The sequence below is a fragment of the Jaculus jaculus genome, chromosome 1, assembly GCF_020740685.1.
Source record: "Jaculus jaculus isolate mJacJac1 chromosome 1, mJacJac1.mat.Y.cur, whole genome shotgun sequence".
Taxonomy (NCBI): domain Eukaryota; kingdom Metazoa; phylum Chordata; class Mammalia; order Rodentia; family Dipodidae; genus Jaculus; species Jaculus jaculus.
Genome location: NC_059102.1, coordinates 276,092,896 through 276,109,777, shown reverse-complemented (window position 1 = coordinate 276,109,777; position 16,882 = coordinate 276,092,896). Strand labels below are relative to the sequence as shown.

Here is a 16,882-nt window from a genome sequence, read left to right as displayed (position 1 = left end):
CGCGCGCGTGTGCATATGTGTGTGTACTCGCGCGTGTGTGCATATGTGTGTATGTGTGTGTCCCCAGGTCCCCGCGGGCGGGCGCGGCCACCGCGGGCAGCCCGGCCTGCGCCTGGCGCGACTGTAGATGTCAGGCTTTGCCCGGGGAGCCGAGAGGCGGCGGGGCTGTGAGTTTCAAATTAACCTTCCGCTTTGTTGCTGTGTAATGTGGATCCCCGAAGGCCCCCCGCCCCCCTTCCCCGGGCGGTGCGCGCCGCAAACTGCGAGTTGAGCTTCATTTACATAAAGCGATTCCGGGCGGGAGGCTGAGGAGGAGGAGGAGGAAAAGGAGGAGGAGGAGAAGGAGGAGGAGGAGGAGGAGAGGCGGCGGGCAGGCCGGGCCGGGCCGGGCCGGGGCCGCGGACGCTGCACCGCCGCCGCGCCCCGTGGGTGAATCCCCGCGGCTCCCGGGGACCTCCCTCCCTTCTTGCCTCCCTCCCTCCTTGCCTCCCCCCCCGGGGCAGCACCGTCCGCCAACCCCGGCCACCACCATGCGCGCCCCGCCCCTGCCGCCGGGCCCCTCGCTCCTAGCCTGCGCCACCGCGGAGCCCGGGGGGCGGCGGGAGGTGGGGAGCATGCCGCCCGGGGTGGGTAAGTTCGGGGCTCCCGTGCTGCTGGAATCTCCCACGGCCGCGCAGGCCGGCGTGGCCCCCGGACCTGCGAGCGCCTCCTCCCTCCCAAGGTGTGCGGAGGCTTTGTGTGCCAGGTGAGTGCCGGCGCCCGCCCTCCCCCTCCCCCGCCTCCGCCTCCGCCACCGCCGGCTCGCGCAGCCGGCCTAGCGCTGCGGGCAGGTGCCGAGAGTCTTGGCTGAACTTCCCATTCTCTTGGGGCGTGTGGGGGCAGGGCAGGCTGGATGCACTTGAACTCCGAGATTCCCGTGGCAGCCCACCTGGGGTGAGAGTTTAAATTCTGCTGCGTCCGGGAGTGCGCTCCTTCTCCCTTCCTCCTTTCCTCATCTCTCTATTTCTGCTTTTGGATGAGTTCCGACCTTCTGAATACTTGTTCTACTGATGCCGTTTAGAAGTTAGGGGTCTTTTTTTTTTTCTAAAATGCACCCTTTTAAGCCAAGAGACATCTCTGGTCAGTTTACAACAATGTAAAGAATGTGCCTGGTTCTAGAGTAAATGAAGGGGGAAGCCGAGTATTGGAACCGAGGGCATCGGTGGAGATCATCTGGGCCACACTTTTAGTTTGTCCTCTTGACAAAAACCAGTGCAATATTTGATTCTTGTGGGAGGGGATAGGCTGGAAGAGGTAAGATTTTTATTCTGTCAAAGAGGAGGAATTCCCAAGTTAGGGTCATGGCAAGAAACAAAAATCCGAAAGTCATCTTTGTAAGGCTTGGAGGGAAACAACCTTTCTGGAATATTCAGGACATACTTATGCTATAATGGGGATACCCTCACCTTCAGGAACAAAACTCAAAGCCTATACATGTGTTCTAAGAGGAATTTGCCTTGTGTAGTGTACACAGTGTTCTAAACTGGAGCAGGTGAATCCTGGAGATCCCTCCCCACCAGCCCAATTTATATCATTGACTTAGCCTCAGAGAGGACAGACTCCCCCACCCCCACCCGACACACACACACACCCCTGGGAACCCAGGGAAGGCCTTTCTTCAGGCTGGGGCCTCCTTAGTGGAATGCATCTAGGCAAAGAAAGGGAAACAAACTGAAGCCTTGAAGGGAGATAGTGAGAACGTTACACGTCATCCTGTTTCATCTCATGCTTTGAGATCCTTAGAGACAAGTCACTAAATAAATAGAGTATGATTTAAAGCTCACCCTAGCTGGGGGAACTCTTGTTTCTCTGCCATTAAGCAGCAGGTGCAAGTGTGTAGAGTTGGCCCCTGGAGTCCCCTCATTCCCAAATTCAGGAGGTGTCAAACCTTCAAGTTCTTTTAATAGCTGTGGTTTCTGGATAGGTTTCAAGGGAAACCCTAAAAATCACGATTTCCAGTAGGTTGGCCCGGAGTGCTGTGGCCCAGATAGCATTCAATAGGAAAGCATATACACCTTCTGAGGTAACTTGATCAAGGAAGGCTGCAGCTTGGAATGGGAGCCTGTTTCTTGTTATCAGAACAGCCAGTAGCTGCCTGAGATTCTGAGTCTTTCTAGTTCTTCAGACATGAACAACTGGGAGCAGAGGCGGACTGTTGGGGAGGGGTGTCAGGTGACCATGGTGCTCAATCATTTCAGGATTTCAAGTATGAGGTCTTTAGAGAGGTGCACACCTGGATGTTTGCACACCTGCATTTGTGTTCATTTACTTTCAAGGGGAATGACCGCAAAGGCCTCTCTTACAGAGTGTGCAGCCATTGAAGGCCAAGAGCAACTTTTCCTCTCTCTCTTACCCAAATTACAGGACTGAGGAGATGGTCTGATTTTGGTTTTCAGTATGGCTCTCAGAAGGCATGTAAAGTACCTCTCAGAATGGGCTGGGGTCACACTGAGTCTTTTATTTAATTACACAAGTGTTATTTAACAACACGGGCCTGTGTGAAAGCTAGCCCTTACACTTTAAAAACAGTCCTTTTGGAATGGCAAGGACTTAAGTGACCTAGAGACCTTCTTTCTGTCTTTCTGGCATGAGTCGCTTCCTTCTCTTCTTCCTCTAGAGTGGACACACTTTCTATGGCATAGAGCTACCTCCCGTTTAGCATTTCTCCCAAAACAGTTTTAACCAGTGATGAACCTTTGCTTTTCATAGCAATTAAAAAAATAGCTGTTAACTATCTGAAACTTTAATTTTGATCTCTTCCCTTGTATCTTTTACTTGACTAAGTGCATGCTAAGAGAGGATGGAAAGGGCCTAACTAAATCAGTGCTTCCAGGAGGCCACTGTTTGGCTTGACCCAGCCGGACAGCAAAGTGCCTTCCTTCTGGCTGCTTTTCACTGGAATTAACTGCCCTATAAACTCAGTGCCAATTGGACTGCCCAGTACAAGGAGCTAAAATAAGCAAGACTTCAGTTTTCATCATTAGGACATCAAATGATGGCTCCTAGATTCTCCCAGGACAGGCCTGGCTCACCTTGGGTGACCCAGAGGTGGTTGGTTCATTAGACTAAATGTGTGATTCCACATTGCTAGCCAAGTATCCTCTAGGGCTGATAGGGACTTGGCTCTCAGTTCCTTCCGTTCTAATCACAGGTGGTATCCAGGGAACAGGTTCTTATTGGTGTGTGTGTGTCTTTTAGAGATTCTCTTTTGGCTTCTGAAGTCTGAAGTGTTAGGGTGAGAGTCTGGAAATACTCGAGGGTCCACAGTTGACTCTTACCTGGTAAACTAGTTTTATTGTGAAGTTGCAAAGCTTTCATTTTGAAAAGTAAATATTTAGGGGGCTAGGAAACATTTTCATCAACATGTAGTTGCTACTATTTGAAGGCAAAGAAAGCTAATTGTCTTCATACATACCTCCCCATTACTTCCTAACCCAGGGTCCTGAGCCTGGATGGTGCTGGGAGGCTGTGGAACCTCTGGCCTGAAGAAGCAAGCCCCGCCTCCCTCTGGCCAGCGCCGCAGGGATAATGCACCTGACAGCCTAGTAGCAGCAACCTCAAGAAGTACAATATGTGCTGTGGTTATGCTCTCATTTGTGATTAAAATGGTTGCTTGCTGTTAGCCTGGCCTATTTCTGTAATGTTTGGGGCCTTTTGGCCTACTCTGGTTCCCAAGGCTGGTGTAATTAACCAGGATGGGGGTGGCACTATAGGAACACACCAGGAAGGCAGATTCCATTACCTCGAACTCGTCCAAATGCTCTGCTATGAGAACTTGTTTGTAATCGTTACTGTTAGAAATCACAGTACAGCTCTGACTCCCTGTCCTCTGCCCGAGTTAAAGAACTGTGGTCAGGGAACTGGGAAACCAGTTCTAATGGAATCCAGGCCAGGGAATTCCTTTGCAAGAGTGAGGCTCAGTCAGGTCCTAAAGGTGCTTGTTCTGTCCAAAGCACTGTGTCCCTCATCCTGAGGCCACTAATGTAAAGAAATACACAGAAGCTGAAGTTGCGTCAAACTGCCCTGAGGGAGAGACTCAGGCAGAAATCTTGGCTCGTTGGCAAGCCTCTTTCAAAATCCAGATTAAAGAGCAAAAGTACCAAATCAACAACTGTCAGATTTGTTTTCTATATGATTTAAAGTTGGCTGCCAGACTGCTCTCTTTGAACATGTGGGAAGTGACAATCAGATGTTAGAAGGGCTCTTTTTTTTTGGCTAATATGGTAAATGGCTCCTATATGGACAGGATCTGGGGATCAAGAGAAAGCAAGGCTTAGCTCCAATTGACAGTTGACAGCAGCATTGTGTTAATGCTTTCAAAGTAGTGACAAACTGGATTTTTCCCCCCTAGGTTGTGTTTTTTTTGTTTTTTTTTTTTTTTGAGGTAGGATCTCACTCTGGCCCAGGCTGACCTGGAATTCACTATGCAGTCTTAGGGTGGCCTCGAACTCACGGCGATCCTCCTACCTCTGCCTCAGAGTGCTAGAATTAAAAAAGCATGCACCACCTGCCTGACTTTCCTCAAGTTTTTATTCTTTGAGTCAGGGGATAGGTGAAGAAAAGCCTGAAGTATAGCAGTGACAGGTGTGTTTCTGGAAATTCTTTACCCAAGGAGGCTGCCCTGGCTGCTTGCTTGTTACATTTAAAGTTGTTGTTTTTAATCGCTCCTTGTTCCTTGAATGTTTTTTACCTTTCACCATTAATTCCTAAAGTATCTTGCTTTTGCAAGGATAAAGATGCAACTGAAAATGGGGAAGGAGACAATTTGCAAGCTATAAAATGGCTCCATAACAGAACAAAACTTCTTTCTTTCTTTTAGAATTTTATTTTTATTCATTTAGATGAGTGACAGAGGGAGGGAGAGAGAGAGAGAGAGAGAGAGAGAGAGAGCACAAGCACAAATGAGCGCAAGAAAGAATGGGTGTGCCACTGCAAACAAACTCCAGATGCATGAGCCACCATGTGCATCTGGTTTACATGGGATCGGGGAGTCAAACCTGGGTTCTTAGGCTTTGAAGGCAAGCACCTTAACCACTAAGCCAGCCCTCTTTCTTTTTTCGTTCTTTCCAGCCCAAGCTGGCCTAGAATTCACTATGTAATCTCAGGGTAGCCTTGAACTCATGGTAGTTCTCCTAACTCTGCCTCCTGAGTGTTGGGATTAAAGGAGTGTGCCACCCTGCCTGGCCTGAAGAAGACTTCTGATTTGTTGGTTTAAACCCCAGGCAGGGCCTCTTAGCAAAATGCCTGGATTGTCTCCCTTTTGGGTGAGCCCTTCTCCCTGTGCACTCTGCAGGCTTGTTAACATGAGGATTGAGGTGCAGTGCAGGGCTTGTGTGATTTGTACTTCTCCACGAGGAGTTCTGTCCTGCCTGCGTACTGTGAAGGGCTCAGGGGCATGCTCTGCAAACTCTGTTGAACTTTGATTTGAAAACATTAGCTTTCCAGAAGATTTTTCTGTCCTTGACCCCCCCCCCCCCCCCGAGTCAGGTCTAAGGCTTCCAGGGAAGAAGGAGTAAGGTGAGCCAGACCTGAGTTATCTTCTACCCTCTTAGCACTTCTGGCTGCTGCTGATTTGGAACTTGAGCCATTGCAAGACAACTGCCCATGAAGGTGGGGAAGGACTGGGGTTTCCATATCTAGGGGGGCAAAGGAATCACACCATGGCCTACTTAAAGATGATCTGAAATCGTTTTCTTGAATTTAATCTTAAAAGGGCTTTTTGAAACAACAGCTTAGAATTTCTGGGGTATCTTTAGTCATCTGTAGGGAAGCTCAGACTGCAGCTGGGAAAACTGGCTGGCCTGGGCCATGTGACTAGGCAGTGGGGTTTTCATCTGCTGCAGATTTCACGCACTGTCCTGCAAATGATTTCGGCCACAAACCTTTGATCTGTCCCCATGCTTCTGGAGGCTAGCACTGGTGAATGCTCAGACCCAGACCTGCTATGCTTTGTGTGTTAGGAATAGGCTTGACTAGCTAGGGTCCAGTTTGGAATGTTGAGCATGATGAGGGCTGGTAGACTGGACAGAAACATCACTGCTGTTTTTTTTTTTTTTTTTTTTTTAAAGATAAAAAAAGTCTAGTCGCCCAGATTAGCTTCAAAGTCATGGGGATCCTCAGCCTCCCCTGTACTGGGATTAAAGGAGTGAGCCACTATGCCCAGCTCATCTACACTTTTTTTTTTTTTTTTTTAGATAGGGTCTCACTCTAGCCCAGTTGGACCTGAAATTCACTGTGTAGTCTCAGGTGGGCCTTGAACTCATGGCGATCCCCCTACCTCTGCCACCTGAGTGCTGTGAGTGCCACCATGCCCAGCCTTATTATTATTATTTTAATGCTTTATTTATTTATTTGGAAGCAGAGAGAAGCTGCAAGAAAAGGAAGGGGAGAATGGGTATGCCAGGGCCTCCAGCCACTGCAAACAAACTCCAGATGCATGCACCACTTTGTGCATCTTTTTGTACAAGGATACTAGGGAATTGAACCTGGGCCATTAGGCTTTGCAGGCAAGCACCTTAACTGCTGAGCCATCTCCCCAGCTCCTCTTCTACACTTCTTAATAGTTGATCAATGTTAATTGGTAGGAAGGGCCATGCTACTTGGAAGGGAAGCCAAAGAACAATTCTGCTTGTTTCTTGGTGTTGCCTTACTCTAGCAATGGGATTGGAAACAGATTTCTTCCAGGAGTATTGGCTGAGGCAGATTTTGGATAGACTGGCACCTGCACACGTCTCTGTCACAGCCCTTGCATTTTGGTGTTGAGATTTCAGTTCAAAGGCGACTGCATGTCTCTCACTGGGACTTCTGATCAGAGGGGCTGAAGTCAGATTAGCCCAGTGCAAAAAAAGACTGGGGGCTTAATTTGATATTTGATTTCAGCCCTGCAGTCCTTCCCAAAGTCCTATAAAAGTGCCTGTTCAAATATGCAAGTCTTTGGTGTCTAAAAAGCTCTTTTTCAAAAGAGTATGCACTTCTGTAAGTCTATAAACAGTGTGTATGTGTAGACGTGAATGTATTTGCTTTCCGCACTTGCAGTCTCTGAGTGGTCTATTTGGACAACTTTTCCTGACAACTTGTGAGGGGGAAATAGGGTAAAGAACACATGGGCAGGCACTTTTTTGTTTTTTCTGCTTCTCAGCAACAATTTTTTTTTTTCAAACAGTTTCTCTTAACTGCTCAAGGAGCAATGCAGACCTCTTCTACTCCTTCAGGTCCTGCTTCCCAAAATGCTCTTTGGCTCAAGGCCTTTATATTTAATGTACATTTGGCTAGCTGGGGAGTTGGGCAGCTCCACCACCATTTCTTTGTGGACTACTTGCATCCCTGTAAGAGTGTCAAATCAACTTCTGGACATGTAAGGAAGAGGCCTACGTGTGTTGGGGTTGATGTCAGCAGCCAGGTTCTCAAATGGTGCCACTTTGTTTTATTCGATATGGAATAATTTGCCTTAGACTGTAGTCTGTGTATTTGCCTGCTCTTTTGTTTTTGTTTTTTTGAGGTAGGGTCTCACTCCTAGCTCAGGCTAACTTGGAATTCACTATGTAGTCTCAAGGTGGCCTCGAACTTACAGCGATCCTCCTACCTAAAGGCGTGTGCCACGACGCCTGGCTGCTTGCTTTTTCATAAGACAGTATTTTATTCCATAAATGTGGTTCTAGGTAAGCCAGGTGTGTTGACACACTCCTATAATTCTAACACTCGGGAGGTTGAGAAGAGGATCAGGTTCAAAGCCAGTCTGGGTTGTACTAGATCCTATTCTCAAACAAACAAGCACATGACAATCAGTAGTTCCAGGTAATGGATGACAGAAATGTGGACAACAGGCTGGACCCTACATCTCCACCCCATGCCTTTTTCAAAGAGTAAGTCAAAACTGGTACCCCTTTAACAGTTATGAAACCCAGAGGTAAAAAGATAAAAGATACTTAGGGTCTGAGTCTCTCATGTGCATCGTAAGGAAATGGTGACTTGTTCATACTCAGTCTTGTGGAGAAGCAAAGGTGAGTCAGAAGAGCCTGCTCCTTGGAGAGTTGGCCTCCATACTTCACTCCCTCCGCTGGAGGCCATCAGCACCAGGCCAGCTCTGTGGCTCTGTGATTTTGTACCAATCCCTTAGTTCATGTATCAGAGGGGCCTGATCCAGACAGGCACTTCACATTCATAGTGGGAAGGCAGCAAGAGAAGACTAGCATTTAAGGTGCTTAGCATACGGTGTAGATGCTCCACAAACGCTGCATGTGTCCCATAGCCTTTCATTTATATTCACTTCATTCCTGTTATGGCCTCTGCTCCTTTTTTTTTTCCTTTTTTTCATGACACACTTTTAAAGAGTAAGAATTCCATTTCTCCTACAGGCTGGGAAGAAAACCATTTTGTTTTCTTTTGACGTCCTACAACTGTTCACGAGCACAAGGGTCTGTAGTAGATACTGTGTCCCCCATCCTTTCCACGTGCCCCCACCCCAGGCTAGCAAGCTGCCTTCTAAGTGAGCAGCCCACTCCTTGACCCACCTAGAGAGGCCTTCCCAGGCTGGCTTGTATATGCTAATAGGCCTGACTTGTCCTGGCTTGTTTGTAGTGATTTGTGGAGGCATTTATATGCAAATACTATCAACTTGCTGAGTTAATTATCATGTGCTTCCCCCCCACCCCCTCCTGCCCGGCCTCCCAGCTTGGCTGGCCTGTTCTCTTTCAGCCCTGTGCTCTTCCTGTCTTTGCCTCCTAGTCTGTCCGCTTCCTGTACTAGCTAGTCTGGGCCCTTCACTGTAGTGTTTCCTGGGCCTTGCAGTGTGGTCAAGTGTGGCAAACTGGATGTGCCAAATCCAGCTTTTTATGAGAGGTGGCCTGTTGCAGAATAGCCCAGCTCATGTTGTGCCCAGCTTTCAACAAATGCTGTGTTTGCCTGGTACCTTGGAAAACAGAGCTGCCCAGACCTTATCAGCCCCTGTTACTCAGGCCCTGGTGCCATAAGAGATTATAGCTTTTAAAATTATTTTCATTTTCCTATACTGTTTAGACCACTAAAAGTTACTACCAATTGTGATCTCTGGAGAGGCCATCTTGCAAAATGATAGGCCCCTCCTCCTAATTTCTGGAAATAGGAAATTACTGTTGGCATTTGGGGAGGGAAAAATCTTGGGGAGGGGAGGTTCTTTTGTAGGTAGCATCAGTGTCTTCTCTCCACTTGATGTTAGTAGCACCCTCTTCTGATGACATGACAACCTCTAGGGATGGCTTGGGGATGGCCTCCTTTTGAGGACCATAGGATAGAGATTTCATTTGTTTCTCCAGCATGAAGAGGTGGCAGGTTCCCAACTGTTGTACTCAGGTTCATATTGCTGGCAGAAACCACCCAACCAAGAGCAGCTTGTGAGAAAAAAAGGTTTATTTTGGTTTATAGACTACAGGGGAAGCTCCATGATGGCAAAGAAAACAATGGCATAAGCAGAGGATGGACATCACCTCCTGGCCAACATCAGATGGGCAATAACAGCAGCAGAGTGTGCCAAACACTGCCAAGCAGAGACTAGCTATAATACCCATAAGCCTGCCCCCAACAATACACTGCCTCCAGTAGGCATTAATTCCCAAATATCTATCAGCTGGGAACCTAGCATTGAGAACACCTAAGTTTATGGGGGACACCTGAATCAAGCCACCACACCAACCTCTTCTCCAAATTCCACATCAAGTGTACAAGCTGATAGGTCTCAGGGTTTGTGGTTTTGATTCATCTGATAATCAGATGTTTTTGTGGACTTAATTTCATGATGGTCTTCTTAGCATCAAAATCAACCATCTTTATTATTTCCTTTTCCTTTTTATTTATTTATTTATTTATTTTTTTAAAATTTTATTTATTTATTTATTTATTTGAGAGTGACAGACACAGAGAGAAGGACAGATAGAGGGAGAGAGAAAGAGAATGGGCACGCCAGGGCCTCCAGCCTCTGCAAACGAACTCCAGACGCGTGCGCCCCCTTGTGCATCTGGCTAATGTGGGACCTGGGGAACTGAGCCTCTAACCGGGGTCCTTAGGCTTCACAGGCAAGTGTTTAACCGCTAAGCCATCTCTCCAGCCCCCCCCCCCCTTTTTTTTAAGGATATAATGGTGGGCTAGTGTTTGAGCAGGCTGTTCAGTAGATGTAGCCCCATGGGTATATGCACATTTGCTGGGAATCATGTGCAGCAAAAATAGAGATGGGCTGGAGAGATGGCTCAGTGGTTAAGGCTCTTGTTTACAAAGCCTGATGGTCTGGGTTTGATTCCCCAGTACCTGTGTAAAGCCAGATGCACAAAGTGGCACATGCATCTGGAGTTCTTTTGCAGGGGCAAAAGGCCCTGGTGTGCCCATTCTCTGTGTCTCTGTCTGCCTCTCTCTTCCCTTGCAAATAAATGAATACAAATTTTAAATGAGGTATAAACAGGTGGGACTAAGTTTGAAATGAAATGTGTATTTTATGCAGCGCATGATAGCACCAAGTCATTCTCTCCACCCTTGGAACTGTCCCAGTTTCCAGTGCTCAGCAGCACCCTTGTTGGGCAGCTGTGCTGTGGGATGACTGGTCCTGACCAGTGTGTGGTCAGCCATGTTCCACAGTTACTGGGTCCCTTCTTGCCTCTGCGTGCATGTGCTGAGGATGGACTCGGAGGCTTTGCGCGTGCTGTGCCACAGGTTCTACAGTGGAGCTGTTCACCCCTAGCTCAGTCGGCACAAGTGGTCTCACTTTCTCTGGCTTTTTGCTTATTCTTTGAATGGTGGGGCCACTGCTGCATAGCTACACAGAGCCAAGGCCCAAGCAGTTGGACCTCTAATCTCTGTGGACCTGGGGTAGGGACAGGTGTGTACCCTGGCCAGGCCTAGAAACAGGGTGAATATTCCAAGGGCTCAGCAGTACTTTCTGACACCACACAGACTAATGGTTTGGGTTAATTTTGTGTACAAGTTCCCTTTTGTTGGACCAGAGGGTGAAAAGTCCACGGCTGTGACTGGAAATTGGGGAATGGCCTACTGGGATGACCTTGTTTTGGAGAGTCTAAATGCAATACTAGTGGATGAGATCTAAGCAAGTGATGTATGTGTGTGTTTGAGCCTTCAGATAAGGTGAAGAGAAGAGTATTTTAAAAGTTACTTCAGTGCAACCTCCCAGATAACCATATGCCTGGGGCCAGTTACAATTTATGGCCAGTTTGTAGTTACCAGGCTGTGTTTGGGCCTCACTTTATCTTTTAAGTCCAGACTCTGTAGCTTAACTGGTAATGCCTTGTTTATTTTATCGTCTTTTTTTGGGGGGGGGGGGGAGCGTGTGTGCAGATAGGGGTTTTGATCAGGTTTTGTTAGTGAAACCTAACATTTTCTGACACACAAAGAGCTAGCTGTTCTTAGTTCTACAACTGGGGTCCTTGAGACATGTCACTCCTTACCGTCCCTAGTGGTGGCCTGCACTGGGTATTAGGTTGTAGGGTTTCCAGAAGTCTGGGGTACTAGGGCCTCTCATCTTGTATTGGGCCACAGTCTGCCAAAAGATGTGAACCAGGGAAGAGCAGCAGAGACCTTAATATAGCTCTGAGCCCCAGGTTTCTTTCATCTCTGAGGTCAGCCTCTTCCTGTTGCCTCTTAACTTTTTGAAAGTTTGCTGTTGGCCTGGCCAGCACACTTTCCTAGTAAACAGTACAGCCTTGGGTGGTGTGTTCCTTGTTTCTCTGGACAACAGACTAGTATGAGAGTATTATGGCACTCCGTGTGTTCCTTCATTCTACACCCAGCTGTTCTAGAAAACAAGCTGCCTGTAAGCACAATAAACTGTGATAACTTGGAGAGACTCAGCACTGGGGTAGTCTGGAAGTCTCTCTTGCTCCCAATGTCTCCAGGGAACTCAGTGCTAAAACGTACCCCCAGACTTCACTTTTGGAAAAAGCAGGATGTTCTTTAGTTTGTGTGGACTTTGCTTTTGATAATTAAGTTGTGACACTTGTTCGTGAAATCTTGCCTGGTTTGAAATTTGCGTTTGACAAGGCATGATTTTGGGGGTCTTTTACTTGAGACACAATAGACAAGATATAGTTTGAAGGGGGCTCTCTTATTTGCTCAGCAATAAAGAGAAAATGAAACATTTGGACTTAATCTGCAACCCCCCCCCAAAAAAAAAAAACAAAAAAAAAGCTTCTTCATTGACGGTGGTGGATTGTAATAGCAAATTTGTGGACACTGTTTTTTTTTTTTTTTTTTTTTAATATCTTTTTGAGGCAGGGGATGTAGCTGCAGCCGCCTTCAGACCCTTCACATTGCCGTGTTGGGTAAGCTGCTGCCATCTGCTTTAAAATTTTTATTTTTTCATTTTAAATCCTCAAAGACAAAGGGACCTGGAAGCTCAGACCTGTCCTACCACATTCCTGAGTAATTTGGTTTTGATTAACCCAAAGAGAGAGAAGTTGGTTTCTCCTAGCGACCGACTGAGGGGATCAAAGCGCCCAGAGGGCCAGTGCCCCTGATACATGGTCCCCTCCTCCTCCTCTTCCTCTGCTGGCCCCTCAGCTCCTCCTCCTGCCCCTCCCCCTCTGCTTTAGAATCCTGAACTGGAGCAAGTTCTGCTTTTGGGACTCTTCTAGACATGGAAGTATCTTAGAGCTTGGGTGGACTGCCCAGGGAGACCCCCATATTCTTAACCCCATCCCCCAAAAGCTGCCGAGCACATTCCTGTGCTAATCCGGCTGCTGGAAGAATGTGAATAGCTGTAATTGTGTGCCCCAGGATGGGCCCAACGCATCTGCAGTGGCTTTTCTTCTTTGAGGAGGTGGCTAAAAAGTTCATTTACATAGAGAAATGAGACTGGCCTTGTGATCCCTGTGGCAGAATAGCTGCTGCCTGATGCGAAAGGGGGCCTCATCTGTGTAGTCTGTGCCTCCCCCTCCCAGGATGTGTGTGTGTCCATGTCCGTGCACATGCATCCTTTAGGGAGAGGGTTTTTTTTGTCTGTTTGTTTTTTGTGGTAGATCTCACTCTAGCCCCGGCTGACCTGGAATTCACTATGGTGTCTCAGGGTGACCTCGAACTCACAGCGATCCTCCTACCTCTGCTTTCTGAGTGCTGGGATTAAAGGCTTGCGCCACCACGCCCAGCTTTGGGAGAGGATATTTTATTTTATTTATTTATTTTTTTGGGAGAGGATATTTTAAAGAGAACATTCTGCTCCTGATAGCAAGAAGTCAAGCTGCAGTAGGAGACAGGCCTCACTGTGTCGAATCCTCCTATTAAAAACCATCATAAACAACTTTGCATTTTTTTTAAAACCATGCAGTAGGCCCAGCGTGTTGGAGTAGGTAAGGAGCCACACTTGTGAGCTGATCTAGTCTAACCCTACCTGTTTTCTGAATGGACACAGCATCTGCAGTGTGGTGCTGGGTCATTTGAGTGCTGAGATAGTTTAGTCGAGTTAGACGCATCAAACTGTAGCTTTGGTGTGGTGTTGCACAGAGACAAGAGGAATTCTGTTCCAGAACACCTTTTTTCTTACATGGATCTATAGGTGAAAGGTCCTTAGTTTTTCAACTGGCCACATTAAAAAGTTAAAAACATCTGAGTGTGGTGACTTACACCTTTAATCCCAGCAGTCAGGATACTAAGGAAGGAGGATGCTGGCAGAGGCCAGCCTGGGCTACATGAGAGAGACACCCTGCCTTGAGAGCAAAACAAAAAGTTAACAAATAGAAAAGGTCTTTTTAGAAATAACTTTACTAAATAACTATGTAGTCCCATATATATACACGCATATATAACAGATTTTATTATTTAAACATGGAACCAATATTTTAAAACACTGAACGAGTTGCCTTTGTATTGGTATCTCTCTAGCCACATTTAATGGCTCATTGGCCACAAGGGGCTGTGGACAAGGGAGGTCTAGAGTAAAAGATCTGTCATGGCTCTTCCAAGGCTTTTAGTAGGTGGAGCTGAACCACCCATTGTCTCTTGTCTGCAGTTGCTTTCATTTGCTGGGGTTCGGGGGTATGGGCTGAGTCTGCACACAGCTTTCCTGAAAGCCCCTTGGGATTATTAGGAGGGGGAAGTATGTAGCTGCCATAGGTTTTGTAAGTCACTTCCTGACCTGGGCCTCTGGAGGTATTCACTGGGTTCTGCCTGTCCCAAGGCAGAGCACCACTGTGGCTGCAAGCAGGTGTGTGTGTGTGGGGGGGGGTGAGGGGTTGTGGGGGTAGTTCTCATTTGTGTGTGTTCTGGTGTTTTTATCACCACAGGCTTATTTTGTACATGTTGCAGAAATCGCTGATGAACAAGGCTACAAGAAGCCCCTAGAAATGGTCTTTTCTCCCTACTAATTTGTGGTCAAATTTGGGGTGAAATCTAGGCACTTCCCAGAGTGGTATGTGGTGTAATCCTTCTTCCATACTCTGCTGACATTACATAGGTTTCCAGGCTGGTGGCCCAGGGTGACTCTACTGTGTTGTTTGGTGGGAGCTATCCTGTGGAAATGCCCAGGTGTGAGAAGGACCAGCTGCTGGGCATGTGATCAGCCCAGACAGGCACCACTTTTCTTCTGATTTCCTGCATTATTTGAAGGTACAGGATGAAAACGTTGTTCTCTGGTCGAAAGCTGACGGGTTGGGAAAAGAGAAGAGAGCACAAGGGAGATAAGGACAGATCACAGCCAGGTGTGGTGTCATTCCAGCATGTGTGGAATCCCAGCACTTGTGAGGCTGAGGCCAGAGGATTGCCATGAGTTTCAGGCCACCCTGGGCTATGCAGTTAGATCTTGTCTGAAAAAGCCAAGAGGGCCAGGAAAGACATCAGAAACCGGCTTTGTATGTGTGTGTTTGGTGTATGTGCATATGTGTACGTGCATCTGTGCATGCACTGAGATTTGAACCTGAGGCCTTATGCTTGCATTCTGCCAATCCACCTAAACCTCTAACCCAAATTGTAAAAAAAAGGTTTTTAAAATGGTGTTCATATTTTCTCTTGTTCATGTACGAAGGGACTTCTCAAAACTTTTCAAAGTCTTTCTGACATTGCAGCTCATAGTAAAGTGAAGTCGGGAGGAGAGCTGTCTTGGCCCAGGCGGAGTTAGGTCCCCCTGAATTCTCACTGTTCTCATCATTCCATAGTCAGTGACTGTGATAAGAACAATTGTCCTTCACCATTGCCTTTCCCAGGGCACCTAGCCAGCTTTGGCCCACCCGAGGGCCCCTCCTGGGAGACTGATGGGATTTGTGCTCTTGGTAAACTAAGTAGTGGGTGTGGATTGGGGTTGTAGGGAGGGAGGTATCTAATTCCTTTAATAGGCTGGCCTCCTGGGCAAGCAAGAGAGAAGAAAAAAAAAAAACTGTGAAAGTGTGAGGTAGAAGGGCCCTGGCGCCGGGCCTCTGCTGGGGACCGGGCTTTGCAGCTGTCTGACCTCGGGTGAAAAGTTCAAATCTGCATTTAAAAGGAGTGCCCTGACCCCCACCTCCTTTCCCCCCAGTCAAGTTGAAATTGTTCACATTTTGGAGGATATGATCAGGCTAGGATATCAAACGGCTTTAGTTCATTTGGTGGAGACCCAGTGATGGGGGTGGGGGCGGCGGGTTTGGGAAAGGGTACTTCTGAGATGCAGTTCTTTTTTTATTTTTCTTTATTTTTAAAATTTTTTTATTTATTTGACAGAGAAAGAGGAAGGGAGGGAGGGGGAGAAAGAGAATGGGCAAACCAGGGCCTCCAGCCCCTGCAAACGATTTCCAGAAGCATGGGCCACCTTGTGCATATGGCTTATGTGGATCCTGGGGAATCGGACCTGGGTCCTTTGGCTTTGCAGGCAAATGCCTTAACCACTAAGCCATCCCTCCAGCCCTGAGATGCAGTTCTTGAATAGTTGTTGAGGACTAGGTTTAAGAGACACCTGGCAGGAAAGGGGAATTTCTTCCTTGATCAGACCCTATAGGTCTCAGATAGACTCTCCAAGGCCATTATGGGCTTGGAGGGACCCTGGGCAGTGGGCTCCAGGGAGAGGCATCTGGTAGCCAAGGCCCGCCCTCTATGGAGGTGCTAGCATTCATTTTGGAGGGGCTGTTTCTCTGTCTTCTCTGGTGCTGGGTGTAGAATGCAGTACTGGTCCCACTCAGCAAACTCACCAGTTCTCTCAGTCATTTCTTACTGGCTTGAGAAAGGGGCTTCAGGCTTTTTTTAGGAAGCTTCCATGGATCCTTTGGTCAGAATCAAAATAGGTTCCCTGGAGAACCAGCAAGAGTAGAAATAGAGTGGAGTGGGAAGACGGCATGGCCTCTGCTTTCCCGTGGAGAAGTGGCTGTCCACGAACCCTTCCCTCCTCAGCTGACTCTAGGCCCCTGCACCGAGGGGGGCTTTGCAGCTCAGCCCAGAAACCCCTCTGCGCTGATGTGATTTGTTTACTTGAGCATTAGGTGAAAGTAAACAGTTCAACCTCTCCGATTTTACATCCCTAAAGGGTCTGAGTGTGAATACAAATGGGTATTAGGCCCCTGTGGTTTCAGTGACTTCCCTTCACCCCCTCCTGGTGCTAACTGGCTAGCCTTTGTGCTAACTAGCGAGTTTTTAACCTGCCCGAGGAGGGGAAGACAAAGTCCTTGGCAAGCCTGGAAACCGTGGAAGCTTTCTTTTTCTTTGCTTCGTTTTTTAATGAGTGCACTTTAAAAAGTGGCCTTGGGAGGCCCCATTTGGTAGGACTGGCAGTTTGAGAGATCAGAAGAGGATGCCATCCTGTCCAGGGGACGTTGGCTGTTTTCTCAGCTTCCAAGACTGAAGATTGGGTTAAAGTAATCCTTTGGTTCTGGCCAGGTGGCAGCACACCCCTTGTTTCCTTCTCTCGGTCTATTAA

The 16,882-nt window shown here is 47.6% G+C and overlaps 1 protein-coding gene across 1 annotated transcript in view; it reads left to right on the top strand.

Annotated features, from left to right (window-relative positions):
- Positions 1 to 612: 612 nt before the first annotated feature.
- Positions 613 to 16,882, top strand: part of Zfhx3 (zinc finger homeobox 3) — a 253,338-nt gene continuing 237,068 nt past the window's right edge. Inside the window, exon 1 of the mRNA XM_045144053.1 lies at positions 613 to 745. The gene's annotated coding sequence lies outside the window, so the exon portion shown is untranslated. The remainder of the gene's footprint in view (positions 746 to 16,882) is intronic.